Source organism: Synchiropus splendidus, chromosome 19 (assembly GCF_027744825.2).
Source record: "Synchiropus splendidus isolate RoL2022-P1 chromosome 19, RoL_Sspl_1.0, whole genome shotgun sequence".
Lineage (NCBI taxonomy): Eukaryota > Metazoa > Chordata > Actinopteri > Syngnathiformes > Callionymidae > Synchiropus > Synchiropus splendidus.
In genome coordinates this window covers 11647999-11675047 of record NC_071352.1, presented here as the reverse complement: position 1 = coordinate 11675047, position 27049 = coordinate 11647999, and the positions used below count along the sequence as shown (strand labels likewise).

The window sequence follows — 27049 nt, the reverse complement described above, 5'->3', positions numbered from 1 at the left end:
AGAGATAGACGCTATGGAGAAACTTTTCAGGGCATTTAATCATAAGACGTAAAAAGATGATGTTGATGGAGGAGCAGTGATGATCAAACAGACATCACCAAGGATGGTAAATGCACAACTATCGGAACTCTTCTGGGATTATCCAATGAGAGAATCCTTAGGTGAATTTGTCATCTTTGAAAACGGTCAGGGTCGACAACAGTAAACACGTTCAATCCAGAGAGACAATCGCTCCTGACCTGAACTGTGATGGAGAATGGAATGTAGCCATTCAAGAAGCAACCCCAGAGAGAAACAAGGAAGCAAAGGGGCAGTTTTGACATTTATTGAACTGATGATCAGTGAGAATGGGCGATATGGACAAAAAAAAGTTACCACGATAAATGATAAAGATTATTATCACGATAAGTGCATGCTCATTCTATTCCATGTGTTGTATACACTACAGTCTCTCTTGAAAACTGGTTTACGATGAAACTTATTAGTGGAGTTTGTCCCCAACATCATTATTTGTTTGTTTAAATATAATCTTTAAGTGTAGAAATGAAATATTTAATGCTTCACATCTCTGGTAGAAGCTGCTGGTGTCTGACAGACTGCTCTGCCAGTTTTATTTAGGGGTTAAATTGAGCCGTCTTTCTGTTGTATCTCATGTCTCTTAACAGTTGACTTTAACTATGGAGCAGTCTGGACACATTTTGTGTTTTCTGCTCTTGATGCTTCTACTTCGCCTTTTTTATGTGAAATTACGTGAGCTCTCTGTCTTGAAGGATGAGCTTCTCGATCTGTGATGCGTATGGTGGGCGGTCAGACATTCGGCGCACACCACAGACATTGTGTGTGTGTGGGGTCTCTGACAGAGAAAAATAGAATTCAGAAAATCCTTGTGTGTGTGCACCCCTTCAGTAGATCATGGACAGATAAGGCTGTAATGGGAAGGAACACAACAGAACAAACAGTCCCTCCGGTTTCAATGCAAGTCATATGACTCCTCAAGCAATGCAATGAAGACCTCCAACTTAAACTATTTTCCTCTTCATTTGATTTTATAGAGGGAATGTTATCCATATACTGTATCAAAGTTTGTTTCAGGGAGTATTTTATGGGCCAATATTACTAAAAAGAAAGAACCCTACAAAATCACGGACACAATGAGGGAAGAGTTGCACTGGGGATCTAACCCAAGCATCCAGACAAGAAGATTTATTATCACAAGAAAGAAAAGAGCTGTAAAGAAATGTAATAAGCTCCTTGCACAACAGACACAGAGAAAAGGTGAGATTACACAAACATCGCAGACACTTCCAACGAAAGGCTGTGGTGTATATAAATATAGAAATGAGATAGCATAGTTAGATAGACTCCCAGAGATGATGCAGTGGATGGGGAATTTCCACAATAACCACAAACAGTCAGCATTCGATTTATTCTCTATCATGACATGTTTTCCTTTTTCTGACACTCATATTAACAATTTTCGCTATTTATATTTCAAAGTCTAAAGCGTTAGAATAGATTCATGAAGATTATGGTGCAGGCTGAACAGAGAAGAGATTCCTTGTGAAATTTCTATTTCATGGATATACAGTCGACAGTTGAAGGTTGAAAAGGCAGCAGCAGTCGTCCTTAGACTAAACAATGGAATGAATCCAGACAAAAAAGTCTGTTGGTCAAGGCACACACTCTTCCCTTCGGCCGTCAGACTGTTGAATTCGTGAACAGCCTTGTTGTTATTTTATTTAATTTATTTATTTTACTTTATTTTATTATTTATTTACTTTTTGACTGCACGTTATTCCAAAACACTTTCCTAGTTAGTGGGCTCCCCACAGACCATGGCAATAAATTTGATTCTGATTCTGATTCTGATTTTGAAATTGACTTGCAGTGGTTCTCCAAAGTGGGGGGTACAGCACAAGGACGGGGGCGATGTCGAGTGTGGACGAAAACAATGACTGAGGGGAAAAAAAATCTGCTAAACAAGGTAAGCAAACCATGGGAACTATTGGGAGCACACCAGAGAGTTGAACCTGAGTTTAAGACGACCTGATCTGATCCATATTTTTGAGAAAGCATGGATGCAGCGCAATGCTGATTCTCTCACTGACAGTAGACATTGCTGCCCTCTGTCTCTACAAGGCCAATATTAGCTGAGACAACTGAAGACATCTCCTCTCAAGACACAAGAACGAGAGATCTATTCCTTTCACAATTTTCCAAGCCTTAGATTTGGTTAGATGCACACCAGGTACAGAAACCGCCATGAGACAATGATTCGCAATCGCTTGACAGCACTCCGTCCATTGGGAAATGAAAAGATAAATAATTGCAGACCCCCAGATGTTACAGTAGTATTGGATGTTGTCATTGCGGTGCACGAACAATCACAGCACAACGCCCACCACCTCCGTTACATACAATGACACTTCAGACGTATAGGACCATTGTAATTGTGTAAACAGAAACACTGCACATGCCCCCTGGACGTCACCGCCAGCCTTGTATCAGACGTCCACAATAAAAGGGACAAGCATCAATAGCCTCTTGCAGTGTGGGCAAGAGGGAAACCTATTTAGCTCAACACTGTTGAGCCAGCCGTAGCCTCCTGCTAGAGAGCATCACGTTACCTGTCATGTTCAACGATGATGCAGCGAAGTGGCAGTTTTCTTTTGGTGACACTGAAAATGATTTTGGGGAAAATATTGTGATTTGTTTTCACAATATTGTTTTTTTTGTCTGCTATATACCTAGGGCTGCAACAACTAGTCGACATTGTGGACAATAATCGACTATTAAATTAGTCACCGATGGATTCATTAGTCGACTAGTCGCCAACAATCCGCAAGCCGAAGGTGATCGCAACCCAAAACACCAAGTCACGTAGGACACAAACCTCCCGCACCACAATTAAAATTCAAATATAACGTAAATCAAAACCATCTTTAACGATATCTGAAGTGTTTAGATACAGATTTAGTTAGAATATTTGTATTCTATTAACACCGTCAACTAACCTTTGAAGTAGTTTGAGACAAGTTGAATATGAGAATTAGTTAGTAGCAGCCCTAAATCCATATTTAGAGAACTACTGAACTGTAAAACGAAAAACCTTTGATCACTGTACTGACTTGTAAACATGTCATATAATTAAGTTACTAAATAAAATCTGAGAAAAGAACTACTGAGTACTGTTATGTAAATCGATAAGGCCGACTGAAAATGTTCAATGCTTCAAGATTTCTGCATTCAGTGATGTCACCTTCTCCAACTAAGTGAGAGGAGGGACGGAGTGTGATGAAAACAGTCCGACCCATGCCTCACATGCTTGCTCTTCATTTGGAACAGCGCAGCATGCCTTGTGGAAACACACACTTTTCCGAAGAGAAATGGGCTACAGACCCTAACCTCCATACAAGGGTCGATCTATGGAGATGTGCCGGTCATATTCAAAGGTTCATCGTCGGATAGGACATTTGTATAGGCATAACTGGCATTTGAAGTCACATCTATGTCTACACAAAAATGCTCACTTTTATGAAACAATGCCACTCTGAAAGTCATCAAAAACAACAAAAATGTTGGACAGAGACTAGACTAGACTATGTTAGATTAGATGTCCTTTAGTTGTCACACTCTATATAACTCCTCCTGAAACATCTCGGCGTTGACGCAGCAATGTTTTTAAAAACAGCTGGGAAATAAACGGAAAATATGAATTTTCATTTGGACGACACTGGATTTGTTTTGCAGCCCTTAAGCCATGTTAAATTGAACATAATCACACATTATTTTCATCTCTGCTTTACAGTGTCGAAAAAAAAAGTACATCAATAATTGGTGAGAATGAGAACATCATGTGCAACTTATAATTCCCAAATATGGTCTCCTGAAGCTTTGAAAATAAACAGATATTTGTGTAATTTATTCTCCATTTATTGACAAGGGGAAATGTGACTGTGCTGGGTTTTATTTAGTTTTTCTTTCCTTCATCTTCTTATGATTTCATTATTTAATCTGTAATTATGTCACTGTAAACCATGCTATCAAAAAACTAAGTTTTGTTACCTTTTTAAGTGTGTTATGTTTTATCCCTGTGTGATAAAGTATTGAATATCTTCCTGGGTATCGATATCAGCTTGCAATTTTTTTTTTTTCTCCAATGAAGAAGGTTATACATATTTGAATATTGTGTAATCAGAGACATATAATAATACTGCAAGACTGGCAGAAAAACATGACCAAAGCACACACTTTGACTGACTTTCAAATGACTGACATGTTGAATAAAACATTGCCAAAATAAGTAATTTTGTTTAGAAAAAAAAAAAAAAAAAGCATGTTATTGAAAAATAACTATCCTATCTTTGTCACTAAGAACAGACATTGTGGTGATGAAAATAACAGCTATTGACATATTCAGCGCTGTCATGGCTCCAGCATGGCGCAGTACTGATGAAACACCAAACAGGAGCAATCTGTTATTTTCGGTGTCACGCTGACTCCAGGTATATGAGCAGGCGGCGCTCGCTGCAGTGGTCAGGTTGAGGACGAATCAATCTCAGAGTCATAATGTAGTGCAGGTGACAGCATCCTGCAGCACTCTCTAATCCAGCCAGGAAAACAAGGCAGTCACAAGCTCAGGCTGCAGATTCGCCCACATGCTGAATGTGAGATGTGAGATGAAATAGTGCGATTACGGCTACATTTAATCTACATCTTTCACGACCAGTCTGTAGGGAGATGCTGCTTCACTTTAGTGGCAGCGACTTTAATATGGTGGCAGGGGGGGAAGATCATGAATATTAAACTGCTGCAAAAATGTGGTTAAATCACTGTAAGCTCTTGAATGTTTGCTGGTGTCTTTAAATAAAACAGCAGTCTAGGGAGAGTCGTTTTTCTATCAGCGTTTAATGTAATATTTAAGGTGCAGTGGGATGAAGCAGCAGCAACCCATGAAGCGAGGGCAGCCTTCTGTCAGTGCACTCTGCTCACTAGCAGCCTGACCTCGCTTTGCTCAGATCAGGGGCCTGCGCCTCAGCGAACTTCCCTCCCCTAAAGCCCTAATAGCCAGTGCCTGACCAGCCAATGATCTGCTTTGTTCCCTCGGCTCACACTTTCCAACCATCTGGACTGGCTGCCAAGAGCAGGCAGGGTATTTAAGGTGACGGAGGCTCCCGCGCACACATGCACAGCAAAACCATACGTGCTTTTTTAATACCTTCAACCACAAAATAAATCTTTACTTTCCTTTGCATTTTCACCCACCAAACATGCAACAAAAAATCGAGTTGGTGAGGAACAGAAGAATAGATTCCACCTTTCCAAGGCTGACTTGTTTACAGCGATTCTTTAAAAGAACCAAAAAAAAAGGATGGAAACAATCTGCAACAGCACTATTGGAAATTGTGTTTTTCTGCTAATAAAACATGAATTTTTCAAGTTTCATGATATATAAAGATTTGGTAACACACAGGGGACAAACATGGGTTTAATATATTACTTTGTTTTACTTAGTTTTATACAGGAAAATCGGAAAAACAGAATACAAAGCAGCGCAAAACAAGCTGCAACCTATATAAAATATAATGTCAACAAATATTAAAGAAGATATTACAGCAAAATATAAACCATTAAATAAAGCGGAGGAAATATGACAAAATAAAGGTCACATACTGAAGTAAATGGTGAATCTCATAATAACCATGATGGTAAAGGAAGCACCTTTATGAATCATCTATATTTCTAGCAAGCATCGGGATTGAATTTTGGGCAAAAAAAATGATTTCCAAGCTTGAAATCTGCAGAGATAATAAAGACAATATTTGCCCAACTTGGTGAACAAGAGTCGCTTTCACAATGTTTCCAACAATTTGATCAGTGTGGGCCACTGAATATGTAAAATATGCATGGGTATTCATGCATGCCAGCGTTGACTGCTGGGAACCAATCAGATGCCATTATGTAATATGAGGCCCAGAGGGCGTGTTAAATGTGGATATGGCCTGAAGCTCAGGACTGCAGCGGCTGGAATGCCAGCCCGTTGGACCGGAGCCACTTCAGAAACCAATCCCTGCCGGCAGAAAACGCAGGGCAGAGTTGAGAGACAGTTGCCCCTGTCCAGCAGTCTGGAGTAATCACACACTGCTGGACAATCTGCTTGTGAAAACAGACATCTGCTTAGGTCAGAACCGTGAGCTTTAACAGGAACCCGTGACCTACATCACACCAGTGATGAATCAGCTCTATTTCCATCACTGCATTTCCAGAGGCAAAGATGGCAAAGCAAAAATGAACACCTGAATGTGTGAGTGGTGAGTGCAAAACTTCACGGTTCTCCAGGTGCTTTCATGGTGGCTCAGATACATTCCTGCTCCCCACAGTACACAGCCACAACACGGTTATATCACCTAACAATAATATATATTATACAGTTAATAATATAATAATAACTATCAAGACTAGCATCAGTGTTTTCCGGGCTGCAGTCAAGTCATTGTTGTGAATAAAGCTGTGGCTCTTGAACTGGCCCACATCACCAGTAACTGAACTAAAACTGAACACTGTAAAAGAAAAACACTAATGTCAAAGAAGCAGGGTCAAAAGAGTTTGACAGGGACATGCTACCGTGAGGTTTGAGAAAAACACAGAACAGGACTCAAGGTATGTTGTCATCTCTTGAGGGCTCATAATATTGAATGACTATTTCATAGTGAAACATTTCATTTCAATATCACAAGTCAGTTTCAATCTATGCCGGGTTTCTTCTTTTTTTTATCTTAAATAATGAAGTGTTTACAGTCAAACAAATGAATATGTTTCTAGCTACTTTCTAAAGAAATAGTCCACATCAAATCATAGATTGTAGCATTTCTACCCATGATCAGCAGAACACAGGCAAAAAAAAGTCAAAGTCAATGAGACCGAGGCTGACGGGAAATTTTAGTCCATAAAACATCCGGACTAAAGCACAAAAAGTGTTTCATGATAAAACCTCTTATTAATTAGAAGCATTTCGATCAAGCCCCACCTGAAATTAAAATATTTATATTAATGTTTTGCCTTGCTTCTAACAAAACTGTACCACTATTTCCCTATTAATTATTGCTTCCTAAAAAATATTTTTATGAAGTCATACCAAAACAGAATTGCTACAAACAAAAACAAACCAAAAAAATATTGCAATAAAAATTCAAAGTAATAAAATAAAATGGAAAAGTTCAAGACATCAGAGTGCTGTCACACACAGAGGATGTTTTCAAATCTTAATGCCAACTTGGAGCAAAACACTGAAATACAGGACAATGAGATCCTACAGGTTTATCTCATTTGATGTTCATGAAAGCATCCATCAAGCATTAAGCTACTTCCAACAAGAAAATATGTGCTAATTTTAATAAGCTAATTTTTCAGATATGCATTTTTACTACTATAATTTGTTTTGTTTGAAAATTTAACTGGCGTGAAAATACTTTATAATGGGTTGTTGATAGCAATACTCATCTGCAGTGGTTGTAACAATAAAAACACTTCATCATTTTAAAGATGGTAAACATGCTCCAGAGACCTCCCTGCTAGTTCACACAGCTTTGTTGTCCCAAACAGTGTGTCAAATACCATGAGACAAGTGAGTAAACATTATTTATAGGGGGGAGGAAATTCCGCAGAAAAGGATGAGGGTGTTAAAATGAGGACAAATGATGAGAGTCTGCAACAACCTATCCTCTGGGCCTAGACAGAAGCTGCAGTCTGAACAGAACATTTTGGAGGAAATTACACATTGGCTTCATTGTCAAATGGTATTTTAGTATTACAAGAACCAGACCAGACAGTAAGTCAAGTAAGTATTTTTCTATGCGTGACTGGGGATTTCCAAAGGTCAACTATCTTGTTGTTTGTCAAGATAAACATGCATTTGTCAAAACAACAAACAAGCCTTCAGAAAGGAATTTCAACACCAGTCAGCTCACAACTCTTTGTGAATTCAGCTGCTTTCACGAGAATGTCGCAGTCAGATGTAGCAACCTGTTGGCCGCCATAAACTTCAGAGGCTTCAGAAATCTCTACCCAGCATGCAGAAATCTTGAATCACATTGCAACACACACTACAGTTGAAAAGTCAGCACTTGCAGGAGCAACGTTTCAGGCAGGATTTCTTCAGCCAGACATATATTGATTCAGATTAACACACATATTCTGAGCTTTTTGTAGCAGTACAGTGACTTTCAGAACCAGATTCCAGCATCCTCTGGCAAACAATAAACTTCTTTGTTTATTCTTCTTTGTCTCAGTTTGAGGAGCAAAACATTCATGCTTTTATACTTCATACTTTCACTTTAATCAATTAAAGGTCAATGAAAACTGATTTTGATGGCAATAATTGTTTTTTTTTTTTCACCTAAAAATATTAACTAACGTCCATTCAGCAAGATACACAATTTAGAATCTGTCTGGGCGAGAGGCAGGAATACGTCTGGAAAGGTCACCAGTCCATCGCAAGGCACTCACACCATTCACACACACACCTAGGGGAAAATTTAGAGTGTCCGATTAACCTACTGAGCATGTCTTTGGGCTGTGTGAGGAAACCAGAGTACCCGAAGAAAACTCATGCAGGCACAGGGAGAACATGTAAACTCCACCCAGATAGGTCCAGAGCTGGGTTCAAACGCTGAGCCTTCTTGCTGAGAGGTAGCAGTGTTAAACATTGCTCCACTGTGCCACCACTACTACAACTATTATTATTATTATTATTATTATTATCATTGTTGTTGTTGTTGTTGTTGTTTTCTCTCCATTAGGCAGAATCAACAGGTGTCTTTTTAAACATTATAACTAAATTAAAAAATGAAAGCAAAAACAACCATAAAAGAAACAATCATTCTGCCTTTAATCTAAACATTTGGATTTAACCAAAATCTGAACACAGAATGATTTTTCTGATTTTAGAGACAGATTCCAGCAAAACAGAGAACCTGCTGCCTCCTCACTCACAGTTATAAACTTCTGTGCTCCACTTTTGTGGCAGTGACGTCACTCTTCTGTTCATGTGAAAACATGTGGAGTTGGTTCTAAACCAAGTTAATGTCTAGCGCGTAATAACAGTTACAATTGGGGGACGTCAGTTAAGTTTCATTGTCACTTAAATTTGGAAATAAACTGCGCAGTCTAGGTCCTGAACTGCGCCATGTGGTACAGCCAGTTTTCAGGCTTCAAATGTCAACAGCTATGTCACGGCACGCTTCAGAAGAAAACCTGTCGGATTGCTCACGACATGCATCGTCATGCACACATTGGCAATTTGTTGTATGTGTACCATGAGACCCTACTGAGGATATGGTGGACATCAACATTCGCATTTGTCAACATGAGGTTTTCGGTGCCAACCAGGAATGGATTATATTCCCTGAAACATCTCTGCCTAGTAGGTATGGGCGATATAGACAAAAAAAAATGTCATGACAAATCATTTCCAACATCATTTTATTTGTTTATGTTATGAGAAATTCCATGTTTCACATCTCTTGTAGAACCCGCTCGTGTATGGACCCGTCTGGACACAATTGATGCAATTGAAGAAATATTAGAAATAATGTGAATAAATGATCATTTAGTCATATTCTACTCTCAAAATAATTATAAAAACTGTCAGTCCTTTGTCTTGTGTGAAGAAAAAACTTTTCACAATTCTCTCCACTAAAATGGTTGTTTTCCATTGCCTTACTGAAGATTTCTTTAGCCGTTTTAGAATTTGTTGATGGTCCCTAACTGATGTCGGGTTGTAGCCTTAGCGATGCCTGTGAGAGTGTGTCCGCGATCAGTGCACACAGATCCAGAGACTCACAGTCGACCAGTGTCATCATCATAAATTTGCTATATTAAAAATGAGTTTAAAACTATGATGGTGAACCAAAGTCCACCAAACTCTGTCACACACCCGTGTCTGCTGTCAAACGCCACGGAGCTGTATGCAAATATTTATCGTGATATACAGAATTGTCATTGTGGCAATTGTTTTTGGAGGTATATCGTGTACGATAAGTTATCGCCCATCCCTTCTGCCGAGTAAACAGCTTGGTACTGCTTAAGCCCACACTTTAGGAGGCTTCTCTACCTTCTGCTCGAATGAATATCTCATTGGATGAATGCTGAGCACAAAGGAATGAGCAATACACAGCTATTGCCTCGCAGCTGCAGGGTAAAAGGAGCTTGCTGCATACCCGTAGCAGGCGAAGACTGAGTCGCCCTGCTGTGTGCTCTGTTGGGACCACACGGCATGAGCTCGAAATCCATGAGGAAAATGATGAGTCGAATCGATGCATTCCATCAGCCGGACAAAAATAGGCGAGACTGACCACGTCTTAACATACACATGCAATTGCACGAGATATCCGAACAGCACTAACCTGAGGAATTTGGTTGGAAGCTGCATCTAATTAGACAGTTTTCCAGTGATTTTTTTCTACTTCAATCAAGCCTGGTCTGCAGGGTTGATGTTAACCTCAATGTGGTCACGCATGCTCTATTTTTGTGACCTCAAACAAATAGGGAGAAGGATAATATGGCGGAAACTAATGTGTTTGGGTGTACAGTGCATTAGAGGGAGATGACACGGGTGTAAATATGGGTTATTTATCTTGTAAACATCCTCAATTTGTCCAACATCTCCTTTTGAAAGTTCATACGTTCATGAAGGATCCAGCTGAAGTGAACCACGACAGCGTCTATTCATCTTATTTTTTTTCAGTAGTGCCCGGTGACTGGTCAAAATGCGTGCAGACACTGAGTCAATGCGGTTCAGACACATTACTGATCGTGAGAGTGCTATTGCACAGGACCAGAAACACAGTGAGGATGTTGAGCTACAGATTCAGAGACTACACAGTGGAACGGTGAAGAAACTAGTGTCATAGACTGCATGTAGTCAGTGTGTTGGCCACAATAATTAAGATATCATATCAACATATCCATAGTTACACGAATCCAACTTCAGTTCTGAGAATGTGAGACAAGAGTCCCGCAAACAACTGAAGTGTAAATGTATTAAATATGCATGTAAATTATGAAATAACAGACAAGGCTGTGGAAATAGTGCCTATATATGCATCATCTACAAATATGGTTTTGTTGAATTAGACCCCTAAATAAGTGTAAAACTGAATTCAAATACAGTCCAGTGATCAACTTATTGAGAACCGGAAACGTGCATCGATGACGCCACAAGAGTGAGCTCCAGTCGACCCATCCATTGGGTGCCGGTAAACTCTTCAGCTTCAGAGTCAGGGAACAGATGCCAAACTGTTGCGCGGCAGCTGGATGTACTAATGGCGGCAGTTAGCATGAAAGCCTGTTTTCCCCAATAGATGGAGAACGTCACAAGAAATGGGTGAAGCAACTCAAAAGAACAAGGGACAAGTGGCAACCACCAGGTTCACTGGTACTCTTCAGCGATCATTACCTGCTGAAAGTTCACCTCAAATGGGTTCTGAAACCCACTGCAATACTCATGGGTTTCAAACATAAGCATGCCAAACCTCACCTGGTAAAGATCAAGTCCCCTGACATCTCTTTTACTGCTGACCCGAGAGAATTACACCCAGTTCCTCTTCATCTTTATTTTTGTATCACCATTCACTGTTACAGAGTCGACGAGTGTCTCTGCAGCGTTAGACCCCTTATCCTCAGACAAGCATGAGTCATTGCTTCCTGAACAATGTGGTTTTTATGAAAAAGTCTTTTGTTTACATGAACCTGCTCTTCTTCCTCAAAAACAACAGACAAATTGCTGAACTCTTCGATGATGTTGTTTGCGACTTCCTCTGCTTCTGTGCGGTCAGCCGTGCATGTTTAAAGAGTTTGTACCTCCAGCTACGTCAAAGATGGCGGCCATGTTTGACCCAGCAACGAAGGTCAAGCGTCTCGCTCCCGTCACCACAAAATTATGGTTATTTATTTTTTGTGTGCAAATAAAGAAAAGGCGCCATTAGGATTAGTATCTCCTTTTTCTAAGTATGTCTTGGTTGACTTGATATCGAGGAGCCACAAGTGTCACTAGCACAGTAGGAGTAGAGGACTTTAACAACATGATTCAGTCCTTATGACTGTAAATGTGCCGTTTAAAGACAAACCTCATGTCCTCCTTCACCACCTCCATCAATCTCCTCTTTGGCCTTCCTCTCCACCTTCTGCCTGGCAGTTCCAACCTCAACATCTTCTTCTTCTCCTTCTTCTCCTCCTCCTTCTTCTTGGCCACAGCGGATCATCTTCCTCCATCTCACCCTGTCCTCTGCTTCCTCTTCTCTCAAACCTACAAACCTCATGTCCTCCTTCACCACCTCCATCAATCTCCTCTTTGGCCTTCCTCTCCACCTTCTGCCTAGCAGTTCCAACCTCAACATCTTCTTCTTCTCCTTCTTCTCCTCCTCCTTCTTCTTGGCCACAGCAGATCATCCTCCTCCATCTCCCCCTGTCCTCTGCTTCCTCTTCCCTCAAACCTACAAACCTCATGTCCTCCTTCACCACCTCCATCAATCTCCTCTTTGGCCTTCCTCTCCACCTTCTGCCTGGCAGTTCCAACATCTCAACATCTTCATCTACCAATGTACTGGCTCTCTCTCTCTCCTCTGTACATGTCCAAACCATCTCCATCTAGCCTCTCTGACTTGGTCTCCTAAACACCTGAGCACATGTGCTGAGCTCAGCATCTTCATCTCTGCTACCTCCAGCTCTGCCTCCTGTCTTTTCCTCAGTGCCACTGTTTCCAAACCATACAAAAATGCTGGCCTGTCAGTAAGTAAAGAACACTCATGCATGCGCCAATTCAATATTGTACTTCAGTATTGTACAAATACTGGTATTATTTAGGATTTGTTAGCGTTTAAAGGTAACAAAAAAAAAAGCTAAATACAATAAAATACAATAAATAAAATAACAAAATAAATAATGATGATGAATTCCAATAAGGTATCCCAGGAAAAGCTAGAGTAACACAGAGTCATTGTACAAGGTCAGAGAAATCAGCAAATGCATAAGATGAAGTATAACAGTCAACACCCATTGAAGCCATCCAATGAAAGGGTTCAGCCAGGTTCAGTTCTCCCAACTGGTGTTTTTCTCTACCTTCGCATTTCACACTTCACGCGTTCCACCTCCGTCTTCATGAGATGAAAATCATTTCCCAGCATTTTCACAGATATGAAACCAAATAAATGTGTCAAATAACTGAACTGCATAAACTTCATTGAACAACATAACACATGCTGTTCATACCGCATTGTGAATGAAAATCCGCAATAAAAAGTCCCGCAATAAAAATGTCACATTTTTATCTCGGTGCTGTGCCGATGATGCGTGACTACAAATTGATGAATATTACAGAAAACGCAGCCAACAAGGGATCAAAATCTCATTGTACCAGAGAGACCTCAGTCTCCATTTCCTCAACCTGTGTTTTTAGGCATGGAAAATGGTAAATATTGGTATTCAGGGCAGAAATTAAACTTGAAAGGTTACGCGGCAGGACTATGTAGACTCACATTCAAGTTGGAGAAGTGTTTACACATCGCCTTTATTGAGCTGAACTCTGTGTTTGTGCTTCGCCTGCGTCCTGTCCCTCCCTCCATCGACACTCCTGTAAACACCACTGCAGGGTGCACCAGTGAGCGCTGCCCTCTGATCTTCCCGGCTTGTCACGAGTCAAAGGTCAGTGAGCTGTAGTTTCTCACACAGTATCCAACTCTTGCTCCACTCCCCCCCCACCTCCGACCTTCCGTGACACGACTCGGCTTACCATGTGTCCTCCCCCTGCACACACAGCCAGGGATTTCAGTAAAGGTCAACTCCGCCTATAGCCTTGCAGCTATCCTTGCCTAAAGCAATTTAAGTGTTCTGTCATGAATCATCACTTTGAAATGATCATAAACCAGGAACCTTTCAATAGCATCCATATGATGACCAGTTTCCCCTGTAAAATAAAGATGGGCATCAGAAAAAAATGGACTTTATCGGGGTTCTCCCCAGCGCTTTAGCAGGATAGGGCCCACTATGTTTTCAGCTGCTGTCGTCAACGTGAAGTGACTCCTTAGCCGTCTATTAAGGTGGACTCCGCCTTTTAAGGTAGATCACGAAGGAGGACCAAGAAAGATATACAATGTTGTCGCTCCATCCCGTCCCTCAATATAAAACACATCATCGTCCGATAGTTTACCACAGTAAATATACCACAATTTAATGAAAACCCTTGAAGACACCTTCCCTGGAAGAAAGATAAACAGTTTAAATAAACTAACTCCACATGACAGAAATAACTTTTTATGCCTAGTTGTTATTAGTCAGCTCTTCATAACCACACAGTTCACAATTGTGCAACAGCTCAATTAGTGAACACATAAAATGCATAAACATATAAAAGTAAAAAAGAAATCACATTTTCAAGGAAAACAAGACTGTGTCCAGCTATAATGACGCCTAAGAACAGCCTGTATCCAAAATATTGTCAGATAACCGTATTTTTTTCCTCCTCGAACCTTGTCATTCGGCATTCCACCATGTTTTTTATTTGTTGTGAGTGCAGGACAAGGAGTCGCGGGGGGTGAGCAGGCAAGCAGACGAGGAGCAAAAAGGAAATGCGGGTTTAATTTAAATAAAAAAAAAAAAAAAAGAAAAAGAAAAAAAATGAAATGGTGGGAATTTAACACAAAAATATATTGGCTCAACTTCATATCCCAATGCCGATATTGTTTGTCATTTTGCCCAGGCGTAACTGTACTGAGAATTTAATAGGAGCTGGAAATGTCAAATCCTAAAATATTTAAGTTGGCAACACAATATTTATTAGTCTCAGAAAGTATCCGATGGTTGTGATCAAGATGCACCCGTTACTGCAGCTAAAATGTATGCGACTAAAAACGAGAGGGATAAAAAGTTTCATTTCAGGGTGCTTTAAACTCCCCAAGGCCCCAATAAACAGAGCCAAAAAATATCTTACCATATAGTCCATGTAGAAAGCTGTTGTTTATGGTCCATGTAGAAAAATGTTTTTCCTACAATGCTAGCTCACATTTCTCCATACAATCAGAAAGGTCTCATTCGACTGCAACGCTGAAATACAGGAGTCTGGTTTTACCATGTCTCGATTCACAGATGTGTTTTTTTGTGAGAAAATAATCTGGATGTGATTAAACCAGAGATGCATGTGAGAGAGCAGGATTAGGATGGAATATGAGAATGATGCGAAGAACTTAGCCTTCTGAACACAGGTCTTTACGTAGGTGCAACATTTGCATGCTTGAAAAAAAAACAAGCCAATCCTGCAATATTTCAAGGAAATTCACACAGATTTCTGCTTAAAGCACAAAGTACAGCTTGGTCATCCTAGTCCTGAAACCAAGGTCCGTCCTTATCTTTCTTTTCCACATAGAATGTCAAATGGCAAATCCAGCGTCTGTGCTGACAAGACCTGACTGATTCCAACCTTGTATTTTGATATTTTGGAGGTCTGATGATTTTAGCTTGGTGAGAGGCATAAGGATTTAGAAACCAGACCTTGATCCCTGGCACATTAAACCAGCAAAACAGTGGAATCAACCTTATGGTTTTGTGTCCATGGCAGCAACAGAGTCATTATGGCAGTGGCAAAGAAATAATCTGGACAAGCCTGGCATGAGCTCAGAGTTTTCAGCGGTGACAGATCTATATACTGCTTACCCTCCCTTATTTGCCCCGCGTGAGATGATATTTATGCATTTATGAAGTGGCGCTAGCTGGGGCAGAGATGAAGACACTGAGGTTCTCATGAAGACTGATGTAAGATAGGTTTAGATGGAAGAGGATGACTTACCACTGAAATCTCCGACGGAAATACAACTGTTTACAGACTTGTGATCGGATGTTTCCACCAATCAGAAGATCAGTGTCCCAACAACGTTGTATTTCCACAAAGACAATACAGTATAGGTTCATTGCTTCCTGTCATTATAATGCGAGATTGACGACAGCGTGAGGGTGTGCGGAGTGACGAAAGGAGAAGTGAAACACAATGTTTTCAATTAACGAAACCTGCATTTATGGGTCATGACACAGAACAGGAAAAGTGTGAAAATGTTCCAGGGTAGCTGCAAGTTACCTTCACTCAAGTTTTTTGTTACCAGCCATGTCGCCGTAACCTTTCAATACGATTCTCGTGATCTCTTACAAAACAATAGCACAGCATTTTCCACTTCATCTCTGCTCTGACAGCTGAAAAATGGGCGATTTAACCGTCCACCAATTCCCAGAAGCTGTAAAACCTGCACCTGCCATCCACTGAACTTGTATTTTTTTTAGTAAGTTAAAGAAAAAACAGTCTCCACACTTTTATTATTTCAAATTCCTGCAAGATCACACTCAAGAAAAGGTATAACCAATGTGTTCCCTGAGATACAACAATGGCACGCACCATTAGCCACAGTGAAAGTGCATGCCATATTGACACAGCACAACCTGCTGCATAATTTGCGTGAGGCAAAGAGTAGTTGAGGAGAGTGTAGAACACTGCAGATTGGATTTGCACTCAGGCCTTTGGAGTACAACCCATGATAAATACTAAGAAAAGAAAGACCAAAACAGTCCTCTTGATAAAGCTCTGAGGGACAGAGGCAAGATCTATTCACATTTTTGTGGTATGTGGTGTCAAGGTAGAAATTATCTTCTTACTTACTATCCACCAGGGTCAAGGGTTAGTGCAGAAGCTCCTCAGAAATGCAGATGTCTACGCATTTTAGTGAAGGTCATAGTCAGTGTGACACCTTGGCCAAGTGAACAAGCAAACAGTTTGACTCATCCTAAGCCTCTCGCGCATTAGACAGTACCTCCAAAAGTTCACAGACTTTTTTTATAGATTGTTGAACTCAGATTAAAAAAAGAAAATTGCGGTGAAAGTTGCGATCATTTAGGGTTCTGGAAAAAGGTGACAGGACATAAGGACCTTAGCAAAATAGTTCAGTAAAAAAAAAAAAAAATAGTGTCAATTTTGTCGCCTAAAAAAGCTCCAGGCGGGAATAATTTTCACAAAAGACGCTTTGTTACGAGTGTTCCAAGTGCAAAGAACACAAAGAAAAAAAAGTGCCTTCTACATTAAAAAATGATAACATAAGTACCTCTTTTTTATTACGATGTGGAGAGTGATGGACGTTTGCATGCGGAGTCTGAGAGGGGGGAATGTTTTTGAGTGTGACCTGAGTTGTTCGGCAGCTCAGCCATTTGCCTCTGCAGCAATATTTGCGGGCAAATGTGAGTAATGTGTGTTTGGCGTCACACATGACTTCATCTCAACAAGATGGGAGTGAATATGATAATGCATATGCTGCGAAGAGGAATGGGCAAAAGGAGACTAAAGTGACTAGAGGAATTTGCAGGAAAGTTGTGACTGAATAAAATTGCAATTCCTGTCAGCAAAACAAAGAGTAAACGCATCTAAGTGTAAGTGCTGACCATTTGGAACACTAATTTGTCATGTATCTTCTCTGCACCTCAAGTCAATTCATATGATGGGATATAATCTTTTTGTGTGTTCTTTTACACACTATATTTTTGTTTCAATTTGCACCACAAAAAAAAAAACAAGCCAAGGTCACCAGACAGACTAGCCAGCCCACTGTACTCATGCTTAAAAGACACAATTTCACCAGCGGAAAAAAACGCAGAAAAAGACAAAACATCCATATATGACATAAATGCACTTCAAAATACATTTTCAAATTTCTTTCAATTTATCTTAATGGACCTACAAAATTCACAAGCTATGAATAATTAATAATTATTTAATGTCGATCGCCCACTGATCATGATCGGCCGATAGCAGTGTGATTGGGGAATGCCGATCACTACCTGTCATTACCGATCACAAAAAACGACAGCACTCTGATGAAGCCCCGCTGGTTGTCATGCGTCCGCTCCTCCCGACTCACTGCTCACTCAGCAGCAGCACGTCTGCTGTGGAGGCGCTTTCATTCTGTCATTTTAAGTTTTCACCCTGCAGCACACGCACAGGAGAATGCTGTGCTGGGAAGCGCGTTAAAAGGCTTCAACGCCACGAAACAAGATTTGCCATTTGAAGCACCAGCACTTCATGGAGCACTGTGAGTTTTCTGGGCTCATGAAAGTGAGACCTCTGGTTCCTCAGCAGCAGGCTCTTAGCACAGCTAACGCTTAGCAACACAGTGTTGATGACCTCATGGTTCATTTTTTTCCACATTGTGGAAGTTGATCCATGTGATCGGCATCAGTGATCGGTGGCAATCGGCAGCAAAAATCCTGGTCAGAGCGTCCCGAGTAATAGGTTATTTTTAGACTCTAACAAGAAAGTAATCACAAAAACGCAGTTATCAGAAATACTTCCACATCATCAGTGTTCTACATTTACTGAAATCGCAAGGGTTGCATAAATAGAGTCAAGGGCTGTACCTGCCTCCCAGGCCACGCTACACCCAGGGCTGCAATCCGTTTTGAGGTCACCTGGGTAGTGACGTAAACCACTTTTCCTTTAGTTACGCAACACTCGCATCACTCGCATCATCATTGCAGCAGTACTTTTACTTTTTTGTTTTTGTTTTTGTTTTCTCCTAGGAGAGGAAGCTGCCAATCTTGCTGACGTCTATGTGGTTGCGCAAAAGAGAAAAGGTAACCAGAAACAATAATTTCTTGAAAACAAAGCAAACTGTGGAACCCAGTCGCTTTTTATACAAGGAACAAGACAGCATCAGTCAAAAAACTCCCTCTAAAAAACAGGTTGCGGCAGCAGAATCATTCAACAAGGGCACTGTGTATGAGAAGAAAGGGCCACGATGGAGAGTGATCAATGCAGGGGCCGCTTTGCACATTGTGAAATATATTGTACCCATATACACCGTGGACAAGTTGTCTTGCCCAGTTTGTACAACAGTATTCAAGAGAAAATCACCAGCAAGTTGTAGGAGAGTTTCAGCAACAACCTGAGGTGGTCACAGCTGGTACTTTAATTCTATGTGGGAAATCAGATTTTTCTGACCATTTTGCTCACCAGAATTGTGATGGTTGTAAAATACTACGTTCAGCTTTTTAAGATTGGTGAGCTGCTTGTGGATTCATTTTAAGTCACTCAAGCAACACGATTGCGTTTTCTACTCACCTTAAAATGCACAAAATGTAACTACCTGAAAAGACATTGTTGATGGAAAAACCTTAATATGATTGACTTGGCCTTTCAAATATTGCAACAATAAAAAGTTTGTACGCTTTCACAAAAGAAAATTATTTTGTCTTCACATATTTGAAGAACATCAACCTAAAACAGACACCAATATCCAGATGAAAAGCTGTGGTGCAGCTCTTCTACACAGCAGAGTGACAAGCTTGTGAGTCCAGGGTTATTACATTGTCATAATATTCATTCATTTACAACAAATAACCAAATTCCATCATTCATGAACAGCTAATTTTAATATTTGTTTTTGGAGAATAGCAGGCCCCCAATAGTGAGTGTGAAGCTCTGCAGCAAAAATACACTTTTTTTAATCACGATGACGTCACGATTCCTATATCGCCACTGATCAATTGGCCCACCGATTTATCTGTAACCCGCAAGTTAAAACACGGCCGGGAGATAGAACAAATTCAGATCCTCAACGAATCGGAGAATTCGCCATTTATCAAAATGAATGTGACTTTACTGAGATGCCTGCCATAGCTGGATCACATGCAGATCTGGAAGATAAAAACTGACTTACACTCTTGTTCCCCACAAACCAGACAAACGGCGTGTTTGTCTACTTCCATCTGCTTGAATAAATGACACACAGACACACACACACACAGAAACTAACAACTTCACCAGATCTCATGTGATTCTGACTTTCCATTAACTACATGAAATTGGACTGACAGATGTTTCTTAAAATATTTTGATGATTTTTTTCCTCAATACAGGGTCACACGCCTCATTGACATTTGTGGATACCGCTGCGGACACCTAATTTAAATTAAACCTGTTACCAAAGAGCATTGGACTTAATGCAGCCTGCTGGCCACCTCATCTGCATGGCCCCTCAGAAGTAGGTCAGTGTGTTAGGTTATGTTGAGGCCAAGAGGACCCACAGTGTGGGTGTGAAGAGTAGAACTCAACACACTACAAAATCAAACTGGCTTTACAATACACACATAAGATTCACCTACTAATGCTCTTTTTAATTTCAGTTACATAAAATTTCAGATCCAAATAGGTTTCTACATTTACACTTAATCCTCTGGTGCATTGTGGTCACCTCAGTGTACAAGCAGATTTCTCCTGAATGCAACAGTTTCTCTTCTCAAAGACAATAAGTTAAGTCACTGCGACTGAAAACGTAATGTTGCTAGTATCATGACAAGGATATGCCATCGCAGGAGCCTTCCGTTGAATATTAGCACGTAGCTTGGTGGATTCCTTAATAAATGTACTATTTTATTCACATTAAAAACATTTAAAATGAGAGGTATTTTATGCTAAATTTGAAGGTAAAGCTCACTATCTAGTTCTGTCACCATGAACTGAAGTGAAGCAGTTAATATCACCTTCATGATTCTACTTTTATGCTCTTCAGATCAATACAGGGATTTTAAAGACAATGTCTGGCGGAAAAAGGTGATGATATTCATCATCATCATTCTATTCTAGTGACTAACAATACTCCAAATACAGAGTAAACGGAAACATCTCATGTAATTGTCAAATCAAATCCTAACTAACATGGATGTAATGTTTGTGTATCTGAAACAGCCAATCGCTTTTCGCTTTTAACACGTTTTGCTTGGAAATACACCCAAAAATGTTTTGGTGCACCTCTTTTTTCCCCTCGTGGCTCCCCAGAGGAGCTCATTTTAAAAATCTCTTTCGACCAAAGAGAAGACAACAAGTTCATCACCAATTTTTGCTTGAGACCAGGTGACCCATAAACCTTTTACATTATTTGTGCAAATCACCTTGGATCTTCTACTCATTCACACTCAAGTGTTCATGTCACAACATTCTTCATACACATAACTCCTTCATGAGGTCAGGCTGCACTCCCAGCCTTAGGCTTCAACAACAACACAGGCTGCTCAACTCTCCACCACGATAACAAATACTTCCATCACACATCTGAGCTTCCTCAGCAAACACAGAGAGCACTTCATGGTAAAAAGGGGAAAATGGCTTCTCCCAGACTCCCCCAAATTACTGTGAGCTAAAATCGCAAAAAAGATAAGTTGCCAGCCACTGACAAGAAGGCTTTATTGGAGCTTTGGGACATTGGCTGTGCTGCATGTTCTTACTCAAGCATGACACTGCAGTTCATCCTTGTACAGATTATAACAAAAGAAACTCCTCAACTCCTGAACTTAGCCACTATGCAAATGCTTTCATTATTACTCAAGCAGAAACCACTTGTCACTTCTTCTCAGACAACATTTTGCAGTACTTCTTCAACCTCTTTAAGTGCCACATGACAGGCAGCGGAACAGCAAATACAAGCACGAGAACAGCTCCCAACATCCTCCCACTTATGCCATGAGTGAATAACTTGTTGCCGTTGCTCTGAAATAAGACGCATCAAGACAAACTTTGCATAAAGCTCTTGATATCATGCCCAACCAGACCATCAAAAATTCATTTGTGCAAGTTATTATTGCTTTTCATGCAAATATCTTGATATAATGTTGAATATATACAGAGCTTTTGTCAACAATACAACTAAAATCCATCTTCTTCTGGAGCCAAAACAACAAAGGCAAGCAGTTTGTGTGGCACCATTATATGTGACACCTGCATATATGCCTCACCAAAGCCAACTTTAAGTTCGAGATGCCTGATTTTTCAGCAGGACACCCTGAATATCTGATAAATAGTGTCAGTATAGTGCCATAACCATAGTGCCATTATACTAGTTTCCGTGAAAAGGTTGTTTCTCACCGATAATTTCCTTGAATTCTTGATTCTCATGTCTTAGTGGAGCCGCGGTTCTGCCATCGGGGGACGCCTTATTTGTTTTCCAGAGAAATCTTATCCACATCTGATGAGTCACGACAGTCGCATTTGATTGGTTGAACAGCACCGTTAATGATGGTATGTCACACAGGAAGAGAATACACACACATTGAGCGCTTTAATGCAAACAAAACACTTGCAATTTCATTGGCCAGACGTGACCAGGCTCAATATCTTGGCAGCAAATTGCGCGCCTGCTGGTAAAAAATCCACAGCTGCATCTGTGTTTAAGCTGCAGGGTTCAGAGTGTGTGAAAAAAGTTGCTGCTTGTAGTCCAGAAATTTTGGTACGTGCACTGTGAACTGAAACCCATTCCATTGCAATGCCTACTAACTAAACCAGTGCACAGTTAAGGCTATTCACTGGCAAGCTCCTAATAAAAAGTGAGTCAGAAGTCGTGCTTTTATTAAAAAACATCATTCATTCATCACAGTCGTTTTTAGCGGCACACATCAAAGCAAATGTGTGCATCTTAAAACGAAGCTCTGCGCCAATTGGAATGTGCTGCATGTAGCGTTTGCTGCAGAAAACAGCATCATTCAAAGAAACATTCACCTTTTCACAATTTCTCTCATGCTCCGAAGAGAATAGGTAAAAGTCTAATCGATTGTGCTACTATTATGCTACCGCAGAAGGAAATGGGAAGTCAACAGAAGTCAGACGGATCATGTGAAAGCAGAAGAGAGGAATTGTGGAGAAACAGGGGGGTTCTGACTCTGGTGGCTGGTCCTGGGAAAGAGTGCATGCTCTGGACAGCAACAATCGGTAACACCGTTCGACAGATGGATCAGAGCGCTCCAGCCCGAGACCAGACTAAAAGCTCAGGGTCACATGACTGGTGGATTATCATTAGCCCAACTGACACTGGGGGGAGGGAGGTTAGCATGTCACCACATGCTTCCTGATCACTTCCCTTTCGACATTTCTCTTTCACACTTAATTCCTTCTTGTTTCCCCCCCGCCCCCCCTTTCACTATATTGCACTCACAGAGGTTTGGATTTCATAAGTACTGTAGAATGAGCAGCAAACTTCTCCCTCAACTCGCAGGGAGTAAGAATTCAAGGGCGAGTCTGCCACCCTTGACTCACACGTGAAAGACTACTTGGCTGCTTTAGCAATTGCTGGGAAAATTTTGCCTCCATCCTTGTCGCACAAATATGCAAGGACGACAATCTTCACGTCGCTCCGCTGCAAATCATAAAGGAGAAACGTGGGAAAGACTTTACAGCTGCACAGGATGACAGCGCCCCGCACACTAAATTAAATGCAGAGACATTAACCTTTACCTCTCCTGAACTTACAGCCACACTTAACATGTTTTATTGATCGTAAAAGAAGACACAAACCGGTGACAAAGACAAACAGGCTCGTTCGCAGCAGCCTTTCAATGTAACTTTGGAGTGAAGAGATATCAGATGTGGAAAAGAAGTGCATTGGTGTTGTTGTAACGCCATTCAGCATCACTCTTGCGACACACAACAGTGCCTTTTTTATTCGGCACATTGGGCAAAAACGATTCGTCAGTATGGCTCACGTAGATCTGAGTCAAAATCTCACAGTCGTTCATTGGCTTTTCTGATTCCAAACAATACTCAAGCATCATGTGATTCTCCAGCAGCCTTCCTCCACATCGAACATTGATTCTCACAGCCAACGACTAACAGGATTCTGTGAGGCAGCGAAGCTAAAATGATTGATGTCCCATTAGTGGCGCAACAAGAAAGTCATGAACATGCTGCAACATGATGAGGGCTCTATATAAATAAAACATAATAATAATAATAATCAATTTTTAATTGAGGTCTGTCACAATTTGTTCAGTGATTGTTCTTACTCATCACTCCTGTTTAATTCAATCATATAGCTCATGGACATAGATGGAATGCACCAGCGATGACTCAGTTTTAGAGAGTTTTAACAGCCCAATGCATTGATGTCCCACATGACACATAGCATGCGTTTGTTGTTCTCAAACTGAAAGATTGTTGTTGCGACCCACATGCACAGAAATCTATAGGTTCGCTTGCCACACGTACTCTACAGGCGACGCAGCTGGGTGACAGCGACACTGACTGACTGGCTTTAAAAATGAACGGATATTTTGGTTCTTTATTTTGCATTTATTTGACAGCGAAAATTAGGTTATATTATTTTTCATGTCTTTTTCTGATGAATTTCGTTATTTATCTGTTCATGTCAATAAAATGTTTTGACAGCTTTTTTTTATATTTGGCCTTTATTTATAATTTTTTCTATTTATGTATTTATTTTATCACAGCAGGATTAAAGAAAATCAGTTATCCTCCTGCGTATCGACATCCAAGTTCACAATTTAAATACCGTGACAACCATCGTGGATAGCAGGCGTGTGCCAAAAACAAAAAAAAAAGTTTCACACAATACAATTTAGAATCAATTTAAAATGCTCCAAAATTAAAATAGTCACTGGCTATTTTTATGTGCGACGTCCTGACCTCACCAGTTCTGGATGCACGCACTGGACACACCAAAACAAAGATGGCGGATAAGGAGATCCAACCAACCGTCTCCGTCAACAATTCCACCTAAGCATAGATACATCTTTAGCTTAATAAATGTGTAAAAACACAGTTCAATATCTCTTTTTCTCATCTGTCTTGCAAAGCAGATGGGAGGAGATCATGAAGAGATGAGAAATGACTGTGAATTAATAATTTTAATGGAAAAATCTGATTCAAATTTAACTGTGAATAGTACAATTGGCTTCTTTAAAGCCAAATTTTCTAAAAGACAAACTTCTCATACTTAATACAAACAGGAAAAAGCTTGAGAGTGAAATTGCCAATTGCCTCACAGACACACACACATGCAACCATGTATCTTCACATGGTTGTGGCCATCCTAAGGTACATAGGTACATACAGTAGTTCTCGGAAAAAAGCTCCCACTTGTCATGAGCATCATAAAAATTAATTCTCAAAAAATGTTATTTAATTCTCAAAAGGTTAGATTAAAAATCTTGACTCAAGCCTATCTATATTGCAACAATGGGCTCCCAACAAATTCAGAATTCAAGACAGTAAAGGTTTACAGAGCTAAAAGTACACTCCGTCACACAGAAAACTTGGAGTTAAAAGCAGCAATGACATTTTATGCAAACAAGGTCTTGATTCAGACGAAAGCTTTGACAGGCAATTCGATCCTGACCTTTATCAATACATTTGTTTTGCCACGATAAACCATGCAACCAGAACGAATGACGTGTAGAAGTGAAAGAACCAAAATGACATTGAGTGAAGAGTGTTGAATTTACTCTGCTTCTTTGTAAATATATATTCTTCTTCTATTTTTCTCTGTAAATATATATTCTTCTCTTCTATTTCCGATTGAAAATCTCTATAGAGTCACCATCGGCCAGAAACAAATTCCCTGTATGTTAAACATACTTTGCAAATAAAGCTGATCCTGATTCCTGATATTTATACTGTTGTTGTTTTTTTACATTTCATATTTGTCCCTGAATTACGGACCACTAAATGAACAACAATAAAACAATATTCACCAGGCTGCAGTGTAACCCACCCCTGGCACAATGAAAATATCTAACATATATGTAATATATATGTAATATAATGGCATTAATAGGTAGTGATATCCCCTGAATTCACAAACAATGTAAACTAACAATCCTATTCCAATGCAGACATCTGCACATATTTTTAGCTGATGTTGAAATGCTCACATTTAATGTTTAAGCACTAAATAAAAAGAGACTAAAAAGCAACCTGTGCCTGTTACTGAAGCACGGGGAGCCATGGCAACTGGGTGGGTTTGTGTTCCATATCAATGGACCCATCTTCCTTAATAACTTGAGTGTTTATGTGGAGAAAACTGGATGTGGCAATACACATGCTTCCAAAACTAGACAGATTAAGCATTAAAGGGAAACATATTAATATAAGCGGGCAGCATGATAACATTCATCGAGGGTTCCAACGGCAAATGTGCGACAACGTGAACGCGAGTGAGTCAGTGAGCTGTCAAACTTGTGCAGCCTCTTCATTACACGACTCCTCTGGGCGTCTTAACGCCCTTTTTATTGCAAGCGGAGACCGTAAAAACAGCGTCCGTGTGCAGCCCAGGGTTCTCGACATGACCTTGTTTCAATTTCAGGAGCAGCACTGGGAGGTGAAGGTACGAAACTAACTTCACAACCGAGTCGCATGACAGCGAGCAAACGGGGGAAGGAGGAAAAAAAAAACACACACACACACACAGCCAACAAGTTGTCGCTGTAGAAACACAACCATGTTGACGGGTGCTCAGGACACCGTGCCCGTGGAGTCATAAAACTACCGCAAATGTGAGCCTGCGCTTTTCGGCTTGGACGTGAACCTTCGAGAGTTGCGTGTGTACGTGCGAGTGCTGTTTGTTTACAAAGCAGAGGAAGAATATCATTTCGCAACGAGTGTCGTGCGAGAGATTACGGAGCGACAAGTCGGTTTTCCGGGCACTTAGAAGCAAATAAAACGCTCCCTTACCGTGTTCCCGTGGCGACTGTCCTATTTCATGTAAGAAACAAAGGTATTGCAGCGACGACAACCGCGTAGACCCCTGGCAGTCTAGTTTGCAACTGTTCGCTGTCGCTCGCCTCCGCCGCCTCTCTGCGCCCGCTCCAGCTCGCCCCGCCCACTTCCGGCTCCTCTCCTGTCAGTCAGGGAGAGGAACGTTACTTGTCGTTTGACGGTTGATTTGCTTGACAAAGTCGGATCTTTTGGTTGATCTATGGAAAACTGCTCATGCTTAACCATACCTCAGACGAATTAGTGGCATGTTTTGTATAGTGGTGATTTTATCCACACCATTTAAAGTATTTAGTTAGTCAGATGAGACTGCAGAGCTACATATATACAGTACATTTTGTGTTTATTGGATGTTTGTCAATAAAAAACATACAAATCATTCGAGTTTCGAGTTGTCATTTGTCTTTCTTTCTTATTTTTACATTCATATAATACCAATAAGACACTGAGTTTAAAATTATACTATTATTA

General features: G+C 40.5%; 1 protein-coding gene across 2 annotated transcripts in view; it reads right to left on the bottom strand.

The window, feature by feature from the left end:
- The window catches only part of stat5a (signal transducer and activator of transcription 5a), a 55176-nt gene extending 28492 nt beyond the window's left edge, over window positions 1–26684 (bottom strand). For both annotated transcript variants that reach the window (XM_053852518.1, XM_053852519.1), the window contains exon 1: window positions 26537–26684. The gene's annotated coding sequence lies outside the window, so the exon portion shown is untranslated. The remainder of the gene's footprint in view (window positions 1–26536) is intronic.
- Between the last annotated feature and the right edge of the window lie 365 nt (window positions 26685–27049).